The following is a 7,298-nucleotide window of genomic DNA, read 5'->3' as shown; positions in this document are numbered from 1 at the left end:
CCGGGTCGCTGTTGCTACCCGCGTGTTGGCATCGGTGTAGTTGCAGAGTTCTGATGCTTAACTCCTCCTAACGTACATATATGATACATTTAATAACATAAAAATCATACCAATCGTCAGACAAATTTTTATAGGAAAAAAAGGGCGTTTTTCATTTTGTGATGATGCATAGTCGGGTCTGCGGAAGAACTCATGAGATTGGTGCTGTTCAACGAGCAGCTCGAAGTAGCTCGAAGTTCTTTCCATCCCTCTCATGTCCATTTGTTGACAAAAAAGAATGAGCAGGACGGGAACAACTTCGAGCTACTTCAAGCTGCTCATTGGACAGCACTATTATGTCCAAGTCGGGGATGTAGTTCAATTGACAGTTTCAGCTATTGCGAGAAGATAGAAAATTTCAAACGAGGGTCCGACGGTCGACCGACGGAAAGTTGTTCCGCAACCATCAAATCACTTGATGCACGGAAAATAATGTTGGTTGATTTTTTCGTTGTGAAATCATAGAAAATATGTAACTTTAAACGAGTGTTACATGCCGCTTTATATTTTAAATAAGTTATATGGTTCAAGGCATTTCGGAACGTATTTATGCGTATTTATGCAGTTTTTTAGACTTCTCGAATATTCTTGATATCAAGGAATATCAATACTTTTCCCACAGTGCACGTCATTTGAAGTTTCCGACACTCAGTCTGCTTTTTCTTTTTTGTTCCGCAGTTTTCTCGATTCTCGCAATATTGTATCACATAAAGATTTCTATCCAGTTTTCCGCGAGCGGTAATGGCCGCCAGCTTGGCTGCGGGTTAGTCTCTGATTTGACGTCAGTGGAGGTCAACTGCACCCACCACTCCGAGCATTCTGACCAATGTGGCATATTAAAAGGTGCTGATTCAGTGGATTCAAGCCTTCTTATTTAACACTGATCAAAATGCTCGAATAGTGGGTGCAGTTGACCTCCAGAAACGTCAAACCAGAGACTAACCCGCAGGCATGCTGGCTGCCATTACCACTCGCGGAAAACTGAATAGTGGCGCAAAACGACTGTCGTAATTTTTAAAATAGATTAAGTTCATCACGCACATTGCGCCCAAAGCCATTTGGTCGAATTTCACTTAGCCGAGTAATTTGTAAGACCGTAAAACATCTAGCCGATTTTCATTAGGCCAATACGAACGTTTAGTCGAAGCGAACAATGAGCCGAAAAAAAATTGGACGAAAATGTCACTTGACAGTTTAGTTCAGCAGTGATGCTCAGCATTTTGGGCGTTTTCTTCCTTCATTTGCTTCTCACACAATTAAAATAAGTTTTGACCATACAAGTTAGTACTTGGATGAAAGCTTTTAAATATATCTGGCAGCTGAGGAAACGGTGATTAAATCATTACGTGCGAAAAGATCAAAGCAGAAAAAAGGTGCGGCCCGCGGGCCTCACTGTAATTTTATTTTGATCAAGTCAGGTCAGTGTCAAGAATCTGTTTTAATACTATCAGCCGATAGATATATTTAAAAGCTTTCGTCCAAGTACTAACTTGTATGGAAAACGTTCATTTTTATTCTGTGATGATCAAATTAAAGAAAAAGCGCCTAAAATGCTGAACATCACTGAGTTTAGTATAAATGGTCTTACGGCTTCAAAAGGTATTCGCGGAAGGAGAGACGTCTCACCTCTCATTTATCACATTTTTTTCTCTCTCCTAATGAAAAATGAATAGAAGGCATAAGTAACAAGTGTGAAGTAAGTAGTGAAAAATAAGGTTAGAGATTTTGTTCGTCCATAACTCGTTCGGCCAAATGACGTTTTCGGCCATATGACCTGTTCGGTAAAACGGCATTTTCGACCAAATGACGTATTTGGCCAAACGAAAAATTTCGAACAATCGACATTTCCGGCCATATGACGACTTCGGCCATATGTCCATTTCGTCCAAATGACTTTCGGCGAGATTTGTAGTTTGTTCGGCCAAATAGCATATGATTATGTTTTAATTAATTGAAGATTGTCCATATACAATGTTGGCACCTATCAATAAACAACCACCATTATTAGATTCCTCATTAAACCCAAATTGAGCTAATTCTGAGGGCATCAACATTATTTTGAAAATATTGGTTTTGGTCATACGATTGTAACGAGTTTCGAGGACAGACTTTTCAGGATGTGGATAGTGTTATGGAGGAATCAGCTCGAAAAAAATCATCTATTTCGAACTCACCGTTCAAAAAAGCAAATTCAGGACAGCAATGTTAACATCGATCTTTTTTTCGGACTGGCAAAGCCGGGGGAGAAAGAACGAATGACTTCTGTAACCAGACGAATGTTTCTAGAACGTTCCAGAAAACGTGATTATTTTTCCCACTACCGTAAGTCAAAATTCACCGTGATCTTGTTCACGAATTCATGAACGCTTTTTTTTTGCGTGTACCTCAAATAAGTGGTCACATCTTCGTACGAAGTTGTTCGCCATGCCAGATGACACTTTGGATAAAGCTGATGCCTTGTGTAGAGCCAAAGAAGTCGCTTAGGCAAGAGCAGGTGAGCAAAGTGTATTAGTGGAAAGCAATCGGAAGTAAACAAGAAACAAGTTTTGTAAATAGGAGGAAGTTAGAGTCAATACTTCCAGAAGCAAGGAATGCCGCGGGAAGAACCAGTTTGGAAAAAAATATTTCAATTTGGAGCAAAACCACGGGCGGTAAATTAAAACAAGTGACAAAAGTGAAAGAAGAGAGTGAAATGAAAGATGTATTCTAAAAAAGGCAGCAGGTTCTTGGCGGAATTAGATTTGAAAATTGCAAAGCAATGAAGCGCAGCGTTGTTGTGTCAGCTAGATTTCAGCCTTATTGGCCATGATTATCTTGCTAAACTTTGTAACGACAACCAATGGATGATGTGGTCAAAGTCCTTTGTATTCGATTCGTCGATCAACACCACCCATCGATTGAAGGTGATCATTGATCAACGCCCACCGTTGTCCGCTAAGGCTTCGAGAGGGTTGGGATTTGTCATGTTTTGACTTCAGTGCCATTTCTGGAAACGCCCGATAAGTCAACCTCAGAGACCCTGGAACTAAATCAAACCATCTAGATTTTCTGAATACGGTAAACTGCCTGGTGTTGTGTCTTTGGAAAGGGACAAGTTGATTATCCCCACTCCGTAGATTTTCCATATACAACTCCAAAAGGCAATTGAAGGGCTTAATGGAGTCGAGTGTAGCACTGACGATCTTGGGTAACACTCTCCATCACAAAAAGTGCCTGAAACATTTATTGAACCGATTTGATTAACATAACGTAAGTTTGAATAGCTGTAAGACCCCCTGGCCTATGCTCAGTGGGTGATTAGAATTCAACAGGGTCGGATGAAGGATAATCAGCACAACCACTTTGACGTTACTCAAAGAATCTACTTCCAGCGGGAACTCACTATGCTTAGAGCATATCCATCAACATTGTCCTGAAAGGCACAATTCGCTAACACCTTATGGCTCTCAAAACTCAAAGGCCACACTGAAACAATTTCATCATCGAAACGTCCGGGGAGAAAGGTATGAAACCCTTTTTAGGGTACGAGACCAACGAAGCAAAATAGGAAACGTAGTAATCTTTCAGAATCTCTAAACTGACTTTAAAACGTACCGAATACTCATGCTTATAATTGTATTGGAGTTTTAAGCTTAATCTAATACATACATAAATTGGCCATGGCTTATAAACATATATAATTTGTGACGTCACATTTACTTGCGCTTTGGTGGTACTTAAATCGGTGTAGGTCTTGTTTGCGGGGGAGCGGTGTGGTTGTTCATCGTGGGTGATTCTGGCCTAGTCGAAAGTTGCCGGTAACGGTGCGTGGTGACAACGATAGTGACTAGAAGCGGGTGGCGTTCTTGTTGCTAGCCTTCAACGGAAAGTGGGCGTTCGTCCTTCGGCCTCGACCGAGTTTTCCTTGCCGTATATGCTCAGAATGGCGGTTACTTGGGTCCGTTGACCGAGTAGTAGGGTATTTAGCAACCACGTTCCACCCTAGCTGCTTTGTTCGGCGATTAGCGATGGCGGCCGAACCGAAGCTAGTCCAAAGACAAAAGAAAAAAGGTCCTTTGTGGACCTGACCACACTTTATTAGAACAATGGATCTTCGTTTCTTCATAACCCGCCATCTTTGTCACTTTTACAATCTTATAGTAATTTTGGAGCATGATTTACCTTTTTTCTCACCAAATTAGTTTTAGACTTATGCAAACGGCGTTTTTACGATGATAGGTTACACATATCCCTATTTTCATATTTAACAAAGAGATATAAACATTATATATTTCGTTTATGTTCAGCTAACACTACTAACCACTTTCGCTAATAATTTTCAACACTAACAATATTAACTCAATTTAGTTTTTAATATTTGAGCTAATTTCACCGGACCTAGAGTTTAAAACCAGAAAGAAACTATGAAAATGACTACGTTTTGTTAAATATACATTTCACCAACCAAGAGCAGATAACACGTCGCGCACTTGCTGCCCCGTGTCCGTTCTGAGACGAATTAAAGTTTCAGGGCTAGAAAGCCGAGTACGAATTATTACATACAAATATGTCCATAAGACTCGAACAAACCCGAGTTTGCCGAATTTTAATCGTGTTTCGAGAGTTCTACCTTCTCTCACACTGCCTGTGGATAGCATTTCGATTTTCGGCTGAGTGTATTTTGCCTCCGCTCAAACCGCTGTCAATATATTCTCGGAACATTAAAGCTGAGTGGTGACATTGGAAGGATTGGGTGGAAGTGGGAGAGTGAGAGATTTACCAAGACTCTCCTTGAACATAGTCCAGGGTCTTATTCAGGGTATTGGCATTTATTTGGGATAGAGTCCCAATTTAAGCTAGGAACCGTTGGTTACATAGCTCTAAATTGAAACTTGTGTGAACGATTAGTCAAATTTTATGGAGGCGTCCTAACGGATCAGTGACTCGAACCTTATGAAGAGAAAATCAACGCTATTCGTAATTCAAACTGGATCGAAGTTGATCGAAAGGAAGTGTATCCCCTTATTCGAATAGTAAACTACACTGGCTGTCTTATTATAAGAAATCTTATGGTCATCATGAATATTTTGCGAAGATACATTTTGAAGTCAATATTATGGCAGTGAGTGAACATCGGTCAAACAAGCGGAGTTCGATAAGACAAAATCGTTGGTTGCTGATATCACTACCTTCCAATAGTACGACGTCAAACATTCGTTGGTAATGTGAATTTGATGCGAATATGCAAAACTGGACTTGGAGTGGAAATTTTCCAGAGCAATTACGTATCGAAAACCCTCAATACAATTGAAAGGTACTGCGCTCAAATAGAAAACAGATTCTGGCAATTATATTCGCCTAAATAATCTTGGACTAGTTGATCGCGCTTGTTCGCAAATCTCTTCTTTCAACACTGTGTGGCTTTGGACATGCCTATAAACATGAACAAGTCTAAGTCACATCACAGATCGTAGCAGCCATCGCATGCAGGAGAGAAGACACATTCGCAGTCAGTCAGTTCCTCCTTCATAACGAGATGAGTCTCGAGTGAAAGTCATGTAAACATGATGGGTAATTCATATGTGCGATGTTGAATTGCACATTTGGCGATCCTGCCAGGAGTGTGTGCTGGCGTTGCTTGTGGAATCACCCATCATGTTGTGTATAGATGTGTGCTTAGTAGTTTTAAACGAACTTCACGGGAAGTCGAAAAGAGGTTGGAGAGACGAAGCTTTTTTTGCATAGGTAAGAAGTAATGGTTTCGTTCCATCCATCCAGCTTTTGGGTGCTGTTCTTGAGCTTGACATTTGAAAACCATCGGATGTTTGGGACGTTTATGTGCTGGCATTTTAGGGTTCATACTCTTTGATTGGTGTGTAAAGAGTAATTTTCGCAAGGCTTTCTTTGGATTAGTTAAATACAGTAGTTTATAGAATCCGATCCCGTCGGTAGGATTTGTTGATGGATTTTATTATGGTTCCAGTTGAAAATCGAATTTCGAAGTCTTGAAAAACCGATTTTATTCGCGTTCTACTAATAGCTCATCATTGCGCAACTAATGCACATTGTTCGTAACCAGGTGCGCAGTGTTGAAACTCGCGATAGGAGAAAAAATGATTTTCGTGAGTTCAAGAATTCGGTTTTGAGCTGCACATATAATAACAAGTGTGCGATGGGTGAAAGATGATTAACTTTGGAACAAGGAGAGACATGAACCTGTTTTAGTAAGGATTTTTTAATTGAAGTGTGATTATCAATACACACAAAATAAAATTATTGATAGAATTGAAAGTACCATTGAAAAAGTATAGGAGTGATTATCAGTAAGACGTATGAAATTTTGAAATTTACTTTTAAGAAAGATTTGCTCCATTAATAACTATTTACAAGTTACATTTTCAAAACTATGTTCATTGTTGTTGTTTTCCGAATTTTCTTCTTCATTACAATAGTTAAATTTACCAAAAACATGCAAACGCAATGCTCGTTGTATCTGAGTGTAGTGAAATCGAATGATACTGTGACATAAAATATCTACATTACCGCGTGGAGTAGATGTATTGTACTTTGAAAGCAATATTTCGATTAAGTGAATTTTGTTGATGGCATGTGTTGCTAAAATTCGTAAGGGAGCGTCCACAAATTCCGTAACGCTTAAAGGAGGGAGGGGGTTGATCGAAGTGTCGAAGAAAATTTTTAAATTGTTAATACAAAAAGTGTGACATGGGGGGAAAGATGGGGGTTGAAAATAGCCAATTTCTGCGTTACGTAATTAATGGATCTTCCCTAAAAATTCTTCCTCTGCGTTGGTGGGACGCTCGCAAGAAGAATGGTGTTATTGTGGATCAGAATTATCACATTTCTGCGTGGTGGGACGCCCGCATTCAATGTATTCTTCCTCTGCGACGCCCTTCCTCTGGGACGCCCGCAAGAAGAACAGTGTTATTGTGGATCAGAATGACCACAATTCAGCGTGGTGGGACGCCCACATTCAGTAGATTTTTTCCCTGCGTTGGTGGGACGCCAGCAAGAATTATGATTTTATCGTGGATTCGTAAGGTGCTCGTGGAGATTGATTGCATTGAGAAAATAATCCACCCATGGTTAAGACCAGTTTGTCGATACTATTCCGGTTCGGTTTCTAGTATTTATTGCTGGTTGTTTGACATTTATAGCTACACATTGAAATAGACGTGTGCTCAAATGAAAGTAATGGTAGTATTAGTAGTACTGATGATTTGTACTAGAAGCAAAAGAGGGTTATTAAAAATGGTGTTTCC

General features: G+C 39.9%; 1 long non-coding RNA gene across 1 annotated transcript; it reads right to left on the bottom strand.

Annotated features, from left to right (window-relative positions):
- Positions 1-3,640: 3,640 nt before the first annotated feature.
- LOC134224090 (uncharacterized) lies at positions 3,641-4,525 on the bottom strand. Its single transcript, XR_009982843.1, has 4 exons — positions 4,484-4,525; positions 4,340-4,416; positions 4,201-4,270; positions 3,641-4,102 (listed from the first exon to the last, which is right to left on the bottom strand). It is a non-coding gene; the product is annotated as an uncharacterized LOC134224090 (long non-coding RNA).
- Between the last annotated feature and the right edge of the window lie 2,773 nt (positions 4,526-7,298).

Source organism: Armigeres subalbatus, chromosome 3 (genome assembly GCF_024139115.2).
Source record: "Armigeres subalbatus isolate Guangzhou_Male chromosome 3, GZ_Asu_2, whole genome shotgun sequence".
NCBI classification, from domain to species: domain Eukaryota; kingdom Metazoa; phylum Arthropoda; class Insecta; order Diptera; family Culicidae; genus Armigeres; species Armigeres subalbatus.
This window is presented reverse-complemented; position numbering and strand designations above follow the sequence as displayed.